The sequence below is a fragment of the Triturus cristatus genome, chromosome 5_1 (genome assembly GCF_964204655.1).
Source record: "Triturus cristatus chromosome 5_1, aTriCri1.1, whole genome shotgun sequence".
Classification (NCBI taxonomy): domain Eukaryota; kingdom Metazoa; phylum Chordata; class Amphibia; order Caudata; family Salamandridae; genus Triturus; species Triturus cristatus.
The window spans coordinates 102,715,842-102,736,261 of record NC_140587.1 but is presented as its reverse complement, the minus strand read 5'-3'; the positions used below and the strand labels follow the sequence as shown (position 1 = coordinate 102,736,261).

At 46.6% G+C, this 20,420-nt stretch overlaps 1 protein-coding gene across 6 annotated transcripts in view; it reads right to left on the bottom strand.

The window, feature by feature from the left end:
• NUGGC (nuclear GTPase, germinal center associated) overlaps positions 1-20,420 on the bottom strand; it is a 1,337,967-nt gene that overhangs the window by 663,632 nt on the left and 653,915 nt on the right. The gene's annotated exons all lie outside the window — the stretch shown is intronic.

The window sequence follows — 20,420 nt, the reverse complement described above, 5'->3', positions numbered from 1 at the left end:
CATGGATGCATCCCTTCCATGGCACATTAGTTGACTTGCCTGTGTCACTTTTCAAACTGCTCCATCCAAGTTGAAAAATGGTTCGAATAGTTCTCACCAAAAGAATGTTCAAAATCGATAATGGTTTCTCTTTCTAACCTAGATTTGAGACACTGGCTCTTTACTGAGTAAATAGACACACATATACAACTGATGTCAGGGACAGTGGTAAGGAAGGAGTCTGAAGAACAAGTTACTTACACCTTATCTGGTAGACATTCTATCTAGCCTCAGATTGCTTACCTTTCACCATACTCAGGCGTCAGACTGGATCTGAAAGATTTTCGAGCAGTACCCCTGCGAGCCTGTCAGTAGCGTCATTCAGCTCCACGGAGCCACAAGTAGAACTGACAACTGGCGATGAAAAGACTAAGGCCTGGAAAAGAAAGGGTTTTCATTTCACCTGAACTGGTTCGAAGAGTGGGGAGGATGGGAGGGTAGATAAGGACTCTATCGCAAGACAGTCTCTACCAGATAAGGCGTTGCCAAAGGTAAGTAACTTATTCATCTGATAGAGACTTTTATCTGCAGATTTCTTACCTTTTAATAGATACCCAGGCAACACCTCACCAGAGGTGAGTCTGAGAACCCAATTAAACCAAAAAGTGCCCATCCTAACGGAACGGACTGTCCACCCAGTAGTGTTTTGTGAACATGTGCAGTGATGTCCACATCCCTCCTAGATGTCTAGGAGAGGAACGCATGCACTAACGCAGAGATCGCAGCCTGGGCTCTGGTAGTTTGAGCCCGCAAGCCCTCAGGGAGCTGCTTGGAAAATGCATAGCAGATCTTAATGCATAGGACAATCCATCATGAGATGGTTTTCAACTGTACAGCTTTCCCTTTTTTGCTCTCACAAAGTCCACAAACAATCGATCATCCACCCGGAGCTCGCTTGTAGAATGTAGAATGACAATGCTCGTTCTGGGTCCAGGCAAGGAAGTCTCTCTTCTTCTTTGGAGGGATGAGGTGGAGTAAAGAAAGTAGGCAGGGTGACTTTCTGGCCTATATGAAATGGAGAACCAACTTTCGGAAGGATGGAGGCGTATGTCCAGAGAACAAGCTAGTCTGTGTAAAAGGTGACATGAAGAGGGTGCGCAGAGAGCTCTTGCAGTTCACCGACCCTCCTGGCTGATATTATGGTAACTAAAAGGACAGTTTTGATGGTCAATAGCATAAGAGGGCAATTATGCAGAGGCTCTAATCATGCGCACGTGAGAAAGGTGAGGATTAGATTGAGGACCCACTGAGGCATGATGAAGGACGTAGGTGGAAGCATATGTTGTAGACCTTTGAGGAACCTAGCCACAACAGATGCCTTAAAGAGAGAAGGCTGGTCCAACAAGAATGTCAAGATAGCAGAAAGGTAACATTTAACTGTGCACAAAGCAGAGCCCTGCTGGGTCGAAGACGATGCAAAAAAGAGAACTCATGACAGAGTTTCAGACAGGAGGTCAACATTGTGGAAAGCAGGAAAGCACTCCATGACACACATTTCCCCCATTGGCAAGCGTATACCCATTAGGTGAAGGGATGCCTGGCTCCCAGAACAACATCACAGACTTTGGGAGGAAGGTCAAAAGCTGTCAACTGTCGCCGATCAAACTCCACGCATGTAGGTGGAGGGTGCGCAGATGTCAATTCAGAACCTTGTATTGTGTTTCCTGCATGGCCCGTTGTAGTTTTCACTATTCCAGCCTAATTGTGCATGTTGTAGGCCACATTTTCCTTTGCACACGTTACTATATAAACATGCTTGCCTTTGTACCACATTGTATTTTCACACAGGACCTGCAAATGTTTTTGCTTTCTGTTCTTTTCCTGTTATTTAGACTGCACACAACAGACAAGTTCAAACAATGCCCCTTGGTATTTTCTCTGGTCAGGCACTAGCATCTAGACATCAGACAAGAATGCAGCTGTTTATGAGTACATGTTTTGTCATATAGATGAGCACAGAGTTCCTAAACACACAGATGGATGCTAAGGTACAGGGTCTGAAACTAATCCCAGAGATCTTTGATCTATTAATCAGCTTCAGTAGAAGGGGAGGGAGGGCTAGACAACGGTGTCCTATACCATCAGAGGGCTTTTCATGGTATATGGTTTATTGACCATGCTAACTGTATTTTTAGTGTGGATTTGTTTTTTAATTGTGGCACAAATACTGCATTTTAGAGTATAATAGTTTAAATAAATATTCTAAACTTCCGTCATGTCTCTTGTTTATCTTATTGTGGACAAGTACAAGTGAGAGAGCGAAAGGGTGTGCCCGGTTACCCCGATCCCTGAGAGGGTCGAAAATGTTGTGTTCTGGGGTGCAAATACACTTGTATCTCTGTTAAGGTTAGGAGGGCAAGTGAGACACTATAGCTAGTTGGACTCAGGTGCCATTAGAATAAATTGGGCCCGGTCGTTCCTGATCTTCTTAAGAACTCTGTGCAGAAGTGGTATTGGGGAAAGTCATACAGGAGGCCAGAGTGCCACTCGAGACGAAAAGCATCTCTGAGCGAGAGTCACCTTGGAAACTCCAGAGCACAGAACTGCTGACATTGCACGGTCTCAGTGGTGGTCAACAGATCTAACTGAGGCTCTCCTCACTGCTGAAAGAGACCTTGCACCATCTCCGGGTGGAGACGCCATTCAACTGAGTTTGTTCGCTCTGACGTTCAGCGAGCCTGCCAGCTGCAGCACCAGGGAAACGCCCTGTTGTTCCCGCCATGTCCAGAGGTGCAGAGCCTCTGAAAAAAGGGTCCATGACCCCAACCGCCCTGCCAGCCTTCCCTTGAATCAATCAATCAGGGTTTGTTAGGCGCGGATACTCACCTGTGAGGGTCTCAAGGCACATGAAGGGTGGGGGGTGGGGGTGGAGGGGCAGGGGAGGAGGTTTTTGAACAGTCTGAGCTCTGAGGCGCAGTAGTGTGGAAATGTGGATTTTCCTGATCAGTTATGTCCCCTATCTTGGACCCCAACGGTTCTATATGCATGTTACAAGTACATGTATGTTCCCTCCAGTTCCAGTTTCTAAGACGCAAACATATGTGTGTCTACCGTCGACATGTTCTCTGTCAGATCCGCCATCAATGGGCTGGATATTCGATTCCTAAGCATGAAAGGCCACCGACTTTATATGGCTAAGTTACTCCATTTTTACAGTTCAGGCAAGTAGGCCCGATTCTGTCCTCAAAGCCTTTCCCTGCTCTCTGTCTCTGACAGCTTCAGCTTGAGCTCGCATCTGTATCCATGAACTTTGTCCTACTCCCTGTGCAGCTAACGGTGCCTGCCTCGGCCAGCCTTCGCCTGCCTGCCAAGAAGCTGTATTTCACCTTCGAATTATCTATTTTGCTCTCAGCCGATGCATTCCTGTCTAGTGATTTAGGTAAACATTTCCTTTAGCTCACAAGCAAAGGACTCAGCCTTTCCGTCCTCCTGCAAGTGATTCATAGCCCTGCTGCCATGGAAAGTTTTCTGCCTCTCGCATCTCATATAGACACTTAGGCGTTTGTGCACGCACACAATCAATATAGACTAGATTCTGTCCGAAAGTCCTTCCTTGTGGATAACATAGTTCTTCAAACATAGGATGTTAGATATGATTTGGGATTAGGTTGACTTGACCCCTCAGACTTTTCGTCTCCATATGTAGAGTTAATGTCAAGTCCCCTTCACCCCCTAGTTGCACGTCAATTACACGTCATGCTGCTGCGCGCGCATCTATGCCAAGTATTATCTTATAGATCCACCTATGTCTGATAATCCTAACCAATCATGTTTCTTTTATTCCTTATTACGCCTAGTTTCGATTACGTACCTGTTATGTCACTTTTCTTATCAAATGTTACGCCTTCTACATTCGTTTCATTGTAATGTATTTATTATAAAAATGCATGTCTGTCAATAAAGTATTGTACTTCACTTCCTGAACCTTCTTGGTGACGGAACCTGAAGGCCGCGACTCGAGTCGGCCATTTTTGGAATAAAGCCCATTCAGAAACCTCTTATACCACGGATTCTGCCTCTTATTATTCTGAGCTATTTTTATTAAAGATCCAGTATGAAATTCAGTCCGGTAAAGAAGATTTTATTTACCACATAATGGCGCCCGAACAGGGACACTTTCTCATCTCACGCGCCGGCGGTGCGTTGCAGGCCCGGTCTCCTGCCACAGCTGGACGGACCATAAACGCGTACCAGCAGGATTTCCTGTAAGCTCCCTCCGGTCAAGCGGGGGCGACTGAGGCTGCGATCAACCCAGACGAGGCGGTGAGAAGTGCGAAGTATCCCGACCAGAGCCTAGCTGAGAGAACAAGATCCGAGGTATACAGAGGCCCACCAGGTTTTTCGAAATCCCGATGTCCAGAGGGTCCGCTGTCCGCAGTCATCGAGTCCTGTCCATTCTCTGAGGCCTTCCGTTTCAAGGAGCTACTCGGTGAGTACCATCGCCGAGGAGGCGTGTTGACGCGCACATAGGTTGTGCCGGTCAAGACGGATTTGGGTACACAAATCCGGTCTGCACTGTTTAGCAGTGTATATGTACTGTTTAGCAGTATATCAAGTATTCCGAAGTATCCAGTTATTGTCAAGAATTCAGCGTGGTGATTAGTTAGGCAGACTGTCATCATTGTCGGTCGTTGTCAAAATGTTTAATGTTTAATGTTTAAAGTGTTCAAATATTGTGGTATGAATGATTGTTCATTGTTCACTGTTCATTATTGTGTTTTTTTCGTATTAAGTAAGTTCAAGAGTAAGTATCAGATCAGTTGTCAATATGCCGCTCTTCTCGAAGTTAAGACAGATTACTACCAGAAAAGGGGTGCTTGAAGAAGCAGTTCCTATTCCTCCTAGGGACACTCCAGGGCATTTTATGTACCATAAGCATGGCTTAGATGCCATATTGTTTCTTGATCTATGGGTAGATTATACCAAGGGATTGCCGGAAAGTCAAAGGTGGCCCGCAGCGGGAACCTGGGATGCAGAGTGCATCATGAAAGTGGAGGAAGAGTTATGGAAAAGAAAGGTCAGACAGTCACAGAAAGACGCTGTTGAGTTATGGCGTAAAGAATCTCATAGACGTACAGAAAAAGCACGTAGACAAGAAGAGAGGAGTAAAGAAAGTTCAAATAAAGCTCAAGAAAATCTATTAATTGAGGAAGGTATCCGAGTGAAATCAGAACAAGTAAATAGACAAAGAAATGCTCTTATGAATGGTATGTATCCCCTCCTAGCCGAAGGACTACCTAAGGCTGCTCCAGAGATGCCAAAAGACTTGCCACCCCCATTATTTCCAATTAAGGTACATCCAAAAGGGCATCCCAGAACCGCAGAAGATGTTTTTCTTTCCTCATATCTAGACGACGCAGCTCCCGAGTATGCTAACGCCCCACCACATAGACCGTCTGGCGGAGGGGTTCAACGTCCGGATCAGGTATCTGTCCCCGTGCAACAGCAAGTCCCGACACAAGCGTCGGCAAGCACATCTGTTACCGCATCTGTCTCCGCAGTCGATTCTCCAGGGGTATCGACACCCATAGTTGCTGTGTCACGTTCAACGAACCCATTCACACCCGACGCCCCAGATGGGGCCACGGGAGGTGCTAGCAATACCTTTACACCACCCAGAATAAATAAACTTGTCTTTCAAGAATCAGCGCATTCACGTACACCTAAATTCGTAAGTGAACGTACGCTTAAGGAACTCCTTGTAAATTGTAGATATGACCCGGTGGTTGGTAAAGAGGACGAAATGGTCCTGGCATCATTACGTATCAGGCGAGCCGCAGAGTATTTAGCAAGGTTACCAGGAATGACTACGCATCTAGATAACATATATCATTTTGTCCAAACAGGACGAGATCCAGGATGTATTAACAGAGCTATGGAATTCCAGAAAGTAGAGATACAGGGGGAACTGTTACGTTTCCTCATAAACTGTGTGATCAGAAATCAAGACCGTCCGGGGGTAGACCCGAATGCAATGCTTATTCTTACAAGATGGAGCCAGAATATATCAGAAGGGAGACACGATAAGCAAAATTGTATAATAGCCATGTGCCGAAAAATCCGTAAAGAAATAGAGCGTATTCATGAAGAAAGATTGGGAACAGACGAGTTTGAGCAAGATGAAGTGTCCGAATCAGGGAATTCCGCAAGACAGTCAGAGACCATAGCCTATGTAGGCAGAGGAAGATCCTGTGAAAATACTAGATGTTTTTCTGATCCAATACACTCTGCATGCCCAAATAATAGCAGAACGTATCCGACGCCTGTAATCAATCTGAAGTCTCCTGAACATTCGTTTCAAGCCGCAGATAAAATACTACGAGAACGAAGGGGTTACCACCTCCTCGATTCCATGGATGAACAAGAATTAGCCAGATCAGCCGTTCACTGGATTGACAGTCCTGAAAAATACGGTGATGAGACCGTAGCACACACATTTATTTGTGACAAAATTAGTGGAAAATGCATTGCCTCCAGTGAAGAATAGAATACTAAAATTCGAGAGTACCTGGCAAAGTAACACTCCGTCACAAATGCTACAAATGTTACAGTATCATCACAATAGAATTAGAGATGAACAAGAACACGAACAAAGACGTATGAAAGATACAAAAATGAAAATGCTAGTGTCTCAGACAGTACCAGCAGATGGTCACAAAAAGGGTGTGACACATTCTGGTGATTCTGCAGTTCCTGTAAAAGGAACCTGCAATTACTGTAAACAACTAGGCCATTATGTACACGATTGTCCAGTCCTGAAACGTAATATAGCTACAGGTATTGCAAAAGAGAGACCACGATTAGTTAGACACGATCAGAATGAACAAGGAGCTATGCAGCATGGACAGTCCATGCCAGTTCAGCAACAGTCCATGCCAGCCTCACAGCAACCCATACAGTTTGTGCCAGCTGCACCACCGTTGCCTGCTACTGCCACACAAACCACAACACGACAAATGTATCAGACTGCACAGTATGAATACCCTGAGTATCAGCGTTACGCATGAACCAGCCTAGAGAGGGAAGTTGACTTACCGCTTATCGAGATTCCTGTAGATCAAGAAGGACCTTATGTACACAGTGAATTATTAGGTCAAGATAGAAAATTCTTACTCGATACAGGGGCAAGTCGAACAACTATAAAACGTAGTGAAGTTCCAGGGGCACCCCTCTCAGGCTCTCAAAATGTTTCCCTTGGTTTTTCAGGAAAACCTATTGTTAATGAAGTATCACAGCCTCTACCACTTACGATAGGACCTTTGACACGAACTACAGATTTATTGCTTACTAAATCATGCCCAGAAAATCTGTTAGGAATTAAAACTCTGAAAGCACTAGGAGCCATAATATGTTGTTCTCCGGAAGGAGTAAGGTTGTTTTTACGTGATTTTAAAGGTCACTATGTGTCTAGAGACATGGATCCCCGACTACAGACTTTACCAGTACATCTATGGGCACAAGGCCCTACGGATGTTGGCTGCATGAACATTACACCCTATCGAGTCACATTGAAAGCAGGAGTGGTACTACCACGAATGCGACAATACAAGTTACCGCATGATGCTGTAGTGGCTTTGCTGAAAATCATTGATGAGCTAATTGCCCAGGGAGTGGTTGTAGAAACAGACTCCAATGTATGTAATTCACCGATAATTCCGATTCTTAAACGAACTGACCCTACTGCCCCACCAGTATACCGATTGGTTATTGATTTGCGTGAACTAAACAAGTGCATTGTACCACAATTCCCTGTGGTCCCTGATATATCATCATTGTTGACAGCAATTGATTCCGAAGCAACATTCTTTACTGTAATCGATCTCAAGAATGCCTTTTTCAGCGTCCCAATAGATCCGGAAAGCCAATACTTGTTCGGATTCAGTTTAAATGGGCGCAGCTTTAAATTCTCACGCGCTCCCCAAGGATTCACAGAAAGCCCCAGCATCTACAGCCAAGCACTGAAACGAGAACTTGACAGTATCCACATGCCAGTCAATACTGCACTGCTTCAATATGTTGATGATCTGTTGATCACCGCGAGAAGCGAATCTGAATGTGAAAAGGCTTCTCTGACAGTTCTACATTTTCTAGCCAACAAGGGGCACAAGGTGTCTCCTTCTAAGCTGCAATTCTGTGTCCAGCGAGTTATTTATCTTGGTCACTCGCTGTCCAAGGAGGGAAGGCAGCTTACACCAGATCGCATCCAGTTAATTGCTAACATGTCAATACCCCAGACACAAAAGGAGGTGCGAGCTTTCATAGGCCTCACTTCATATTGTAGGCAGTGGATCCCTCAGTACGCATTTCTAGCAAAACCACTCATTCAGTTAACCACACAGGAGGCAGCCACATCGACTGTTCTCCCTTGGACTCAGGAACATACACAAGCTTTTGAAAGCCTAAAGGAAGCTTTATGTCAAGCACCTGTTTTAGCAACTCCATGTTATAGCAAACATTTTACACTCTTTGTTACAGAACGCGAAGGTACTGCCTTGTCAGTACTCACTCAGGATCAAGCAGGATCACGCAAGCCATGTGCTTATTTTTCCAGTACATTAGATCCCGTAGCTCAGGCTTTGCCTGCATGCCTGAAATCAGTGGCAGCGACAGCTTTAGCAATCAGACAAAGCGATGCCATAGTATTAGGACACCCATTGACAGTACAAGTACCACATGCAGTAGAGGTTCTTGTGAACCGAACACAAACACAACACTTGACCATAGCAAGACTTACCGGTTATGAACTGACATTGTTTCAACCACACATAGAGATCCGACGGTGTAATACATTGAATCCTGCTACACTATTACCTGTAATTGGAACAGACCCACTAGCTCATGATTGTGTTGAAATCATTGAAATAAAGACGAAACCTAGACAAGACTTGACAGACGTTCCATTGTTAGATCCAGACCTGACGTTGTATGTAGACGGATCGTGCATGAGAACAAGTACAGGAGATTTAGTGGCCGCGTATGCAGTCACAACAGATACTGAAGTTATTGAGACAAATTGTATAGACACTTTGTCAGCCCAAGCAGCAGAACTTATTGCTCTAACACAAGCCTGTATTCAAGCCACAAATAAGAAAGTTAATGTATACACTGACTCACGTTATGCATTCGGAGTTGTACACGACTTCGGCGTGCTGTGGCGAGAGAGAGGTTATTTAACCTCCCATGGTGCCCACATTCAGCACGGACCCCTCATTCATGCCTTGTTAGACGCAATACATCTACCCACTGCTATATCGATTATGAAATGTAAAGCACACACGAAGGTTACTGATATCATTTCTCAAGGCAATGATTTAGCTGACAGAACAGCTAAACAGACTGCTCAGAATCGCACATTAGACATGACAAAGCCAGTAGTTCAGACACCAACACAGTGTATGACAATTAAGGATCCCGCACTTGACATAATTGACATACAGACACATGCCACAGCAGAAGAAATAAAGAAGTGGACTGAACTAGGAGGGATCCAGACAGATCAAGGATGGATGACGAAGGAGAAATCTGTATGGTTTCTCCCTGATTCCATGGTTCAAGCCATTATAGCTACAGTTCACAGTCCAGCACATTTAGGAGAGAAGGCTATGCTAGACAGCATTCAGCACATTTGGTTTAACAAACATTTACGAGCAGCAGCTAAACAAAAAGTTCGTACCTGTATGATATGTTGTCAGTTTAATCCAGGAAAGAGTGTTCCCGTAGAGCAGGGTGGATTTCAGCCTCCTGACCATCCGTTTGAAGTCCTCCAGATGGATTATATTCAGATGGAACGTTGTCGAGGATTCAAATATGTTCTCGTAGTTGTCTGCGCTCTCTCCCGTTGGACAGAGGCGTATCCCGTATCAGATTACACTGCCCCGACTACTGCCAAGCAGCTAGTTCGAGAATTCTTCCCACGGTACGGTTTACCACGTGTTGTATATTCAGATAACGGTCAGCCTTTCTCATCTGAATTAATGAAACATGTCTCACTTTTGTTGGGATATCAGTGGAAATTCCACTGTGTCCGACACCCCGAGGCAGCAGGTCTCGTGGAACGACATAATCAACTTTTAAAAATCAGATTGTCTAAAATATGTCAGGAAAAAGGTGTGGACTGGATAGTAGCCTTACCAGTTGCGCTATTTTACATGAGGATGGTAGCACACTCTCGAACAGGGCTATCCCCTTATGAGGTGATCTTTGGTAGACCACCGAATATGTGGGGGACGCCTATACCCCGTAAAATAACTGATGTTGACTGTAATATGCTGACAGATTACCTGGCTTCCTTGATGTCTGCACTACAATCTTGTCGTTCACAGGTAGTCGCAGCTTTTCCCGACAACACCGAGGTGAAACCTCATGACGTAATTCCCGGCGATTATGTTCTCGTCAGGAATTTTGATCGGAAAACCCAACTGGAACCAAGGTGGAGGCTTCCTAAGTTGGTCCTGCTGACGACCAGAACAGCTGTGAAGATCGAAGGGAGAAAAGGCTGGGTGCATTCCAGCCATATCAAGAAATTTCATGGACTTCCTCCTGACACAAACAGTACTACCCGTGTGTCTTCCCCCATTGACTCAAAGCTACCTTTGGCTGAGGCCAGTAGCACCGAACTCTATAAGCAGAAACTCAGGTCCAGATCCAAACTGTCGGACGATTTGATTGTTTAAGTCCTCTCCAAGGTGAAGCGGTTGAATCTGTCCCGACATGTATCCCTTAGGTCTGAATGATGTAGAGTCCAGAATCATAATGAAACGACATGCTTATTGTAAATTACTGCGTAGCCACTGTATTGTGACTTTATTAATTTTGTTTTTCTTGAGTTTTTTAATAGTTACTGCAAGTATATTGTTGCATATGTATTATCCTGTTTCTAAACGTGCTTTCAATATAACTGATGAACATTCTTTTAGTGACCTACCCCCACATGAGTTGTCCTATAGACTTGCGCTGCGCAATAACACCTTCATTAGTATGTTACATCATTCCCATCAGACTAGTAATGCCACCAATTGTTGGGTGTGTGGCCGACTCCCTCCCTATCAGAATAACAAAGGAGTTCTGCCTTTCTTTCCACATCCGTTCACACACAATGGCTCCTGTGGAGCATGGTTTAGTTTATTAAATTCCATAGACCCAGACACAGCAGTTTATCAACAACATTGGATATGGGGAAATCTGAATCTAGTTTTATTCAAAGTCTGTCACCCTAATAAGGAGGGTCACCCCAGTAGAACAGGAACTGATTTAGAAAATGAAGTGTATAAATTAGGTAATTTTACGCCTAATCTTATGATTTTGAATGTCAAATCCGAAGTTGAACTAATTCTGCCCACTATGTTAGTATTTCCAGTCAAGGGTGGATTATGTGTGAGAAAAGTTGGTTCCATACATATGGGCCATAGTAAATGCGTTACTACAGTAGAATATAGTGATCAAGGTAAATCTTCATTTAGAGCTTCTAGCCATTCTTACTTTATATGTGGTCAGACGGCATATATGCGTCTGCCTCTAGATTGGGATGGTACCTGTTACATAGCATTCCTTTTGCCACCTGTTTTCCTAGCTCCCCCTGATTATTATCGAAATGTTCATTTAGTACACAATAGAGAGCGAAGAGATCTCCCAGTTGTCGATTATACTGAGACGGCATGGGACAAGTATGTAGATTTCAATAAAGGTATCTTTCCCTATATAGGTACAATATCAAATAGTAAGCTGATACGCAGACTCACCAAGACCCTTGAAGCTGTAGTAAACGAGACTATAGCCGCCCTAGGCAATCTGACAGAAGAACAATCAGTGATGAGAATTGTTGTTCTCCATAATCGTCTTGTCCTTGACGTCATCCTGGCCGATAGGGGCGGAGCTTGCAGGGTCATCGGATCCAGCTGCTGCATATTCATACCAGAAAATTCGCCATCTGTATATAAAGCTATAACACGCCTTCATAAGATTGTAAGCCAGATACACGAGAATCCAGGCACTTGGACGTGGTCCGGGTGGTTTTGGAGTGTGATATCAGCCTGGGGATGGAGAGTTCTATCCTTCCTAGGTATTGGCCTTCTTATGCTTTTCAGTTGTTGTTTATGCCTGCAATGTGGACCAGCGATTTGTGGTCTGTGTGCCACATCATGCATTCCATATCACAGTTCTCGTTCAAAATGCCGGAAGAAGAAGGAAGAAGAAATGATGCTCCATGAGCAAATCGATGGAATGATGAAGATTGATATCTCTTGAAGGGCAAGTAGGGGACAAGGAGGGAATGTGGAAATGTGGATTTTCCTGATCAGTTATGTCCCCTATCTTGGACCCCAACGGTTCTATATGCATGTTACAAGTACATGTATGTTCCCTCCAGTTCCAGTTTCTAAGACGCAAACATATGTGTGTCTACCGTCGACATGTTCTCTGTCAGATCCGCCATCAATGGGCTGGATATTCGATTCCTAAGCATGAAAGGCCACCGACTTTATATGGCTAAGTTACTCCATTTTTACAGTTCAGGCAAGTAGGCCCGATTCTGTCCTCAAAGCCTTTCCCTGCTCTCTGTCTCTGACAGCTTCAGCTTGAGCTCGCATCTGTATCCATGAACTTTGTCCTACTCCCTGTGCAGCTAACGGTGCCTGCCTCGGCCAGCCTTCGCCTGCCTGCCAAGAAGCTGTATTTCACCTTCGAATTATCTATTTTGCTCTCAGCCGATGCATTCCTGTCTAGTGATTTAGGTAAACATTTCCTTTAGCTCACAAGCAAAGGACTCAGCCTTTCCGTCCTCCTGCAAGTGATTCATAGCCCTGCTGCCATGGAAAGTTTTCTGCCTCTCGCATCTCATATAGACACTTAGGCGTTTGTGCACGCACACAATCAATATAGACTAGATTCTGTCCGAAAGTCCTTCCTTGTGGATAACATAGTTCTTCAAACATAGGATGTTAGATATGATTTGGGATTAGGTTGACTTGACCCCTCAGACTTTTCGTCTCCATATGTAGAGTTAATGTCAAGTCCCCTTCACCCCCTAGTTGCACGTCAATTACACGTCATGCTGCTGCGCGCGCATCTATGCCAAGTATTATCTTATAGATCCACCTATGTCTGATAATCCTAACCAATCATGTTTCTTTTATTCCTTATTACGCCTAGTTTCGATTACGTACCTGTTATGTCACTTTTCTTATCAAATGTTACGCCTTCTACATTCGTTTCATTGTAATGTATTTATTATAAAAATGCATGTCTGTCAATAAAGTATTGTACTTCACTTCCTGAACCTTCTTGGTGACGGAACCTGAAGGCCGCGACTCGAGTCGGCCATTTTTGGAATAAAGCCCATTCAGAAACCTCTTATACCACGGATTCTGCCTCTTATTATTCTGAGCTATTTTTATTAAAGATCCAGTATGAAATTCAGTCCGGTAAAGAAGATTTTATTTACCACAGTAGAAGAGCCAGGTCTTGAGAACCATCCTGAATTGAGTCGGCAACGGGGATTGTCTGAGGTGGAGAGGCATGATGTTCCAGGTCTTGGCAGCGGGGTGGCAGAAGGATCTTCCTCCGGTACAAGTATTGTGGATACGAGGGACGGTGGCAAGGGCCAGGTGGGTGGAATGGAGGCGTCTGGTGGGTACTGTATGCTAGTCCTGCGTCATGGAGGGCTTTGTAGGAGTGCATAAGTAGCTTGAAGGAGAATCTTTTGTGGACTGGGAGCCAGTGTAGTTCTCTGAGGTGTTCGGTAATATGACTGCGGCGGGGAATGGCGAGGACCAGTATGGCTACGGCATTTTGGACGTTCACTAGTTTCCGGAGGAGTTTCGGGGTGACACTGGCGTAGAGTGCTTTGCTTTAGTCTCGTCTGCTGCTGATTAGTGCGTGGGTGACCGTTTTTCTGGATTCGATGGGGATCCATCTGAATGTCTTTTGAAGCAGGCGAAGCATGTGGATACATGATGAGGAGATTGTTGATCTGGCGGTTAATTGTAAGTGAGGAGTCCAGTATGAAGTTGAGGTTTCGTGAGTGGTCCGTGGGGGTTGTGGGGGTTCCCAATGCGGAAGACCACCAGCAGTAATCCAAAGCTGCGGGGGTGGATCCCAGGATGAGGACTTCGGTCTTTTCTGAGTTGAGTTTGAGGCAACTGGTTTTCATCCAGGTGGTGACGGCCTTCCCCCCACTGTGGAAGTTGTTTCTGGTGGTTGTGGGTTTGTTGGTGAGGGAGAGGATCAGTTGGGTGTCGTCTGCTGTAGGAGACTATGTTGAGTCTGTAGTTCCAGACGATGGCCGCGAGAGGGCCCTGTAGACGTTGAAGAGGGTGGGGCTCAGGGAGGAGCCCTGGGGAACTCGTCATCTGATTTCTGTGGGTTCTCAGACAAATGGAGGTGGTCTGACTTGCTGTGTTCGACCGGTGAGGAAGGAGTGGATCCAGTCCAGGGCTTTGTCGCAGATCCCTGCATTGTGTAGTCTCATGACTAGGGTGTGGTAGGAGCAGTGACAAAGGCAGTCGAGAGTTTCAGAAGTATGAGGGCTGCGGTTTCACCCCGGTCAAGGAGGGAGAGGATCTCGCCTGTGGCGGCGAGAAGTACAGTCTCGGTGCTGTGGTTACTTCTGAAGCCGGATTGGGAGATGTACAGGACGTGGTTTGCTTTGATAAACTCTGAGCAATGGGTGTTAATGGCCTTCTCTATTACCTTAGCAGGGAGATGGTCTAAAGTTATTGAGGTCTGTCGGGTCAGCGGAAGGTTTCTTTAGCAGAGGGATGATCTCGGCATGGTTCCAGTCGTCGGGGAAGGTGGTGGTCTCGATGGAGCAGTTGAATGTGCGACGGAGCTCGGTGGCAATGGCTGCTCTATGAAAGATGTGGTGCGGGCATGGGTCTGAGGGTGGTCTGGAGTGGATGCTCTTCATGGTCTTGAGAGTGTCGTCTGGGGTGAGCGGGGTCCAATTGAGCAGGATCCGGTGAGGTGCGCCGTGGTTGGGTGTGGTGGTGTCTGGGTTGGTGGGAGGGTTTTGGGTGTTGAAGCAGTCGTAGATCTGCCTGATCTTGTGGTGGAAGAAGGCGCAGAGTTTGTCGCAGAGGTCTTAGGAGGGTGGGACGTCCGTGGTCTTGCCGTTGGGCCTGGCAAACTCCTTAACGTTGACGAAGAGTTCTTTACTGTTGTGTGCGTTGGCTTTATTCTATCCTGGAGGGTGTAGGAGAGTAGGATCTGCACTTATGTTTCCCCCACTTTTTTTGTGATGTATACACTGGTTTCTGGCTATAGTCTGGCTGGGTCCCTGCTAATCAGGGCCCCAGTCTAGCTGTTCTCTATAAACAACTTGGAGTGCATATTAGATGCACTAGTGATTGGATACTGTGGTACCTTATGCGCCCCTAGTACATGGTACCTTAGGTACCAAGGGCATAGGTACTTCACAGGCCTACCAGGGGCTGAAGCATGTATAATGCCACCCCTGGGCAGCAGACTAAATCTGACACCACAGGCCTGCTACTGCAGCCTGGGTGAGGTTGTGTTAGCACTCCTCACTGAGATATAGGTTCCCTATATCTCACATTACACATTGAATATGCTACTTACCAGTATGCATCTGTTCTTGGCATGTAGGGCTGCTGACATTCATATCTGTGCATAGATCGCCGCCTAGTGTCAAGTTCAAGAGCCATTTATACAAGTTCACGCCAACAGGGTCGTACTACGTACCAACCCCAAATTCATGCCCAAGGTGATATCGCAGTTCCACATGAATCAAACTATTGAACTGCCTGTTTTCTTTCAAAACCCACAAACTGTCGCAGAAAGAGCACTCCATACACTAGATGTGAAGAGAGCCCTCATGTATTATATCGACAGGACTAAGATCTTTAGGAAGACAAAACAACTTTTCGTTGCCTTTGCCCCACACCACAAAGGTAACGCTATCTCCAAAGCAGGTATAGCCAGATGGATCGTTAAATGTATTCAAATTTGCTATCAAAAGGCTAAACGCACATTAACGATTCCCCCACGAGCCCACTCAACACGTAAGTTAGGGGCCTCCATGGCTTTCCTAGGAAACATCCCTTTGCATGGTATCTGTAGAGCAGCCACCTGGTCCACTACACACACATTTACCAAACACTATTGTGTAGATGTGCAATCAAAACAGCAGGCAGCTGTAGGACAGGCTGTTCTCAGAACTCTTTTTCAGACCGCTGCAGCTGGCACTGGTAGCCGCCGCTAATAGGAGGTACTGCTATATATTCTATGCACAGATATGAATTCAGCAGCCCACATGCCTCGAACTGAATATGCTACTTACCAGTATGCATCTGTTCTTGGCATGTAGGGCTGCTGACATTCATATCGCCCTCCCTCCTCCCCGGCGCCTGTAACAGCTGCAGAAATATTGTAAGCATGGTCATCACTTTCTGTATCTACTCCATCACTGCCACAATGGCGAAAAACAATCTGAGGATGGAGAGGATGCCCATGCGCACTGTAGTCCAGGGGAGGAGTCACCTATCCCAGGATACTTCGAAGACTCTTCCAGGACAACAACATGCAAACATCCGGACCCAACACTAGGCGGCGATCTATGCACAGATATGAATTCAGCAGCCCACATGCCTCGAACACATTTAAACCTATCAGTCACCCCTAAGGCAGGCCCGATCAATCCTGAGGGCAGGGTGCTTGGTTTACATGTGAGGGGGTGCCTCTGCATGAGCAGGGCCCCTCTGCTGCTGGCAGTCTATTCTCTGTGGCTGTTTGTGGATGCGGTTAAACCATATACTCTTGAGTGCATTATAACCTAGCGGAAAATGCTAACTTTGGGATGGCTGCATCAAAACAGGTCGTGTTTGGTGTCAAACGCCTTGGAATCATACCCCCACACCAGTAACTGGTGTGGGAGCATGATCCCACCCTTCTAGAGGGATAGACATGTACCTACTTGGCAACACGGTAGAAATCTGAAAGAGCCTGGCATCACAAAATGGATGCCACCAGCACAGACACGGGGCTGCCCTCCTGCTGCTGACTGAAACTCGCAGTGGAGGAGGCGCAACAATAGGCATCCTGTCACAGGGAGGTGTCACCACCTTCCAGGCAGGATTTAGTGTATTGGGGCTGGGTGGGTGCACTCCTAGAGTGCTTTGAAGTCTTGCACTGGGGGAGCAGTAGGCTCCTCTGTGCATATGCCAGCTCAAACCGGTTCAGGGGCTACCTGCCCCTGCTCTGGCACGAAACTGGACAAAGGGAAGTGGGTGTAACCACCCACTCCCCTGACCCTCCCAGAGGAGTGGTCATAGAGCTAGTCCCTCCCTTTCCTTTAGTATAAGATTGGGAACCCTAGCCATTGCAAACTAGATATCCCTGGACAACGCTCTACAAGAAGAATCCTGGACCTTCGACGTTCCACTACCTTTAGAAGACTGAAGAATCTCCCTTGGAGTCAAGGAGTGACTCCCCTGCTTGGTAGGCACCAAAACTTTGAATCAACGGTCGCAAACTTTCCCGCTACCGCCAGAGTCCGAAGTCCCTGCAGCACCGGAAGTGGATTTCCTGACTTCGACGGCCATTGTGAGTCCCCAGCAAAGCTGAGGCGAGTGGACCCCTGAGTGACGAGGAACAGCAATACCCGGGTACCGTGCACTATTGTCGAGTGCAACCCCTTCACGACGTTCTACGAACTTGTGCATTGGACCTCGTGTGGTCCAAGCCTCCAGCAGGATTTCGACCGAAGATCAGTGGCCTACCTCGTCCCGAGTGACCGTGGGCTCCTGTAAAGTGAATCCTCACGAGGTGTCTTTGCGATCCCTTGCCCGTTGGCTTGTGGGTCCCCTGAAGACTTTCTCATCGAACCAAAGGGCTCCCCTTGTTGCTCCAGGCCTGCCCTTACTCACCCTCGCTGGGTGAGTCCCTCAGACCTTGCTGGTCTGCACCGCTGACTTTCTTCACATTCCTCGAGACTTGCTGTTGCCAAGGCTTGTTGGCTCCAATCGGTTGCCGACACCTCAGTAAGCTGCAGACTTCATAGGACACTCCGAATTCAGCTCCTGGTCGTCGTCGATGCCTCCTGGACCTCGTGGCTGAAGAGTCAAGACACCCGTGATCACCTGAAATCACCAGACGACTGTGGGCATCCATCTTCCTGGGCCCGAGTCACTGGCAAGTGGCTGTGAACACTGTCCCTTCTGCTTTCAGGTCTTCTTACTTCTGAATCCAGCCTTGGATTCCACCGGACACTTCTCCAGTCTTCACAAGCAGCAAATCTTCTTCGGCTTCCATTGAAAACGACGCCGCGACCCGACACCAAAAGACACCTATGCACCAGGCTTCCCTGGGTGAGGTAACTCGTGCACTCCGGTGCTCCTGTATGTGTCGGCCCTCGAAGTACTTACCCTGTAAGTAGCTTGCTTGTAGACTCTCCCGAAGTACCCTGCAACTTTAAAAATCCAGCCGCGACTTGCTCCATTGAAATGAATAGGGAACACACGGCTGTTTTCTCAGACTGCACGCGTCTCCCGTGGGTCCTTTACTTACCTGCCTTGGGTGGATTAGTGAGGCCCCAGAGATTCTAAAGGCCCTAGGCCTTGTCCCCTTGCAAGTCGACATTCTTATACCTCTTTTTTTTAGTATATGGTCTGGTACGCCCCTAGGGCCCCAGCCATATAAGTGCTTAATTTGTTGTGAAACATTGATTTGTGTATATGTTCCTGAATTCTAATCTCATAAAGAGATTAGTAGAGTGTGTCTAGAAATAAATACATGTATATTTTATATATATACCTGTGTGGTTTCCTTTCATTTCGTAATTCAAGAGATTATAAGGTAAAATAAGCTGCTTTACATTCCTCAGAGACTTAGCCTGAAGGCTGCTCTCCACAGCTACCACTAGGATAGCTTCCTTTAAAAGGTTGTCTTAAACCTATCTACCATAAGAGTCGAATTGGACTGGTGCAAGGTGGCCACTTTAAATAGTGACCAGCATATGCCGGAACCAACTTCTTACAGAGGGCCCTTTACTCTGTGGTTTTGATCGAAGGAAGAAAGGCTTTTAATGCAAAGTGAATCACCCGATGCTCCAACAGGTTTATGTGAAGCTCGGATTCCGTCGGACACCAAAATCCTCAGATCTCCACCTCTCCCAAATAGCCACACAATCCCAGAAGTGATGCATCTGTCACTACAGTCAACTCTGGATGGGGAAGGGAGAGAGGCCTGCCACTTACCCAATCGCAGTTCGTTAGCCACCATTGCAGGTCTTTTGCAACTCCCACCAAGATCTGGACCATGTTAGAGAGATTCCTGTGATACTTCGCCCATTGGACTTGCAGGTCCCACTGCAGAGCTCACATATGCCAGTGGGAATGAGTCATCAGCAAGCTGCATGAGGCCAAGGAGCCTCAGAGTCAGTGTCACCGAAATCAAAGCTAGAGGCTGAAACAATGGTATTCTGGACTCGCCGCTCTGGAGGATATGTCAGAAACCTTACTGTGTCTAGAACAGCCTCGATGAAAGGGAGCATCTGAGGGAGGTGGGGTGGGGGGGGGGGTTGGGGGGGTGGGGAAGTCAGATGTCATTTTGGCAGGTTGATCGTGAACCCCAGCGTGTGCAGGTGGTTTGCCATAGTCTGAAGGAGGGTGATGACTGCATGGGTCAAGACAGTCATTAACAACTAGCCATCGAGGTTGGGAACGACTTAAATACCAGACTCCCGCAAATAAGATGCACCCCTGCCATCACCTAGGAGAACACCCGAGAGGCACTGGAAAGGCCGAAAGGTAGCACAGCAAAGTACTTGTGGCCCATTGTGGAAAAAAAATAGTGTCTGTGGGCTGGCATGGGGGGTATGTGGATATTAGCATCCTACAAGACCAAATCTAGCATACACTCTCTCTAATCAAAGGCAGGCAAAACTGGAGCTAAGTGAGAAATGTTTTATTTCTTCTAGAAGAGATTGAGAAGGCACAGATCTAGGATAGGACAAAGTCCTCCGTCCTTCTTTGGCACTAAAGAGTAGCTGGAATAGCAACCACAACCAACTCCTGATGTAGGCACCCTCTCTATGGCTCCCTTGGCCAAAAGAGCCGGCACTTCTTGACGAGCAAGGAGAGATGATCCTCCATTAGCTGATCGCAAGTGGGTGGCATGTGGGGGGGGGGGGAAGAGTTGGGGTGTGTCACAAAGGGGAAGGAGTAGCCCCTTTTGACTATCTGTAGTACCCAACGGTCTGATGTTACTTACTGCCAATTGGGGAGGTGATGGGAAGCAGGTACTGCAGAGGCTCAAAAAGGAGGAAGGATGCCCCTTGAGTTCTGGGTGAGACAATGCTGAACAAACAGGAAAGAAGAGTAGAAAGTGATAGAAGGTCAAATATCGCCAAGAGGTCAAGTATGATCAGT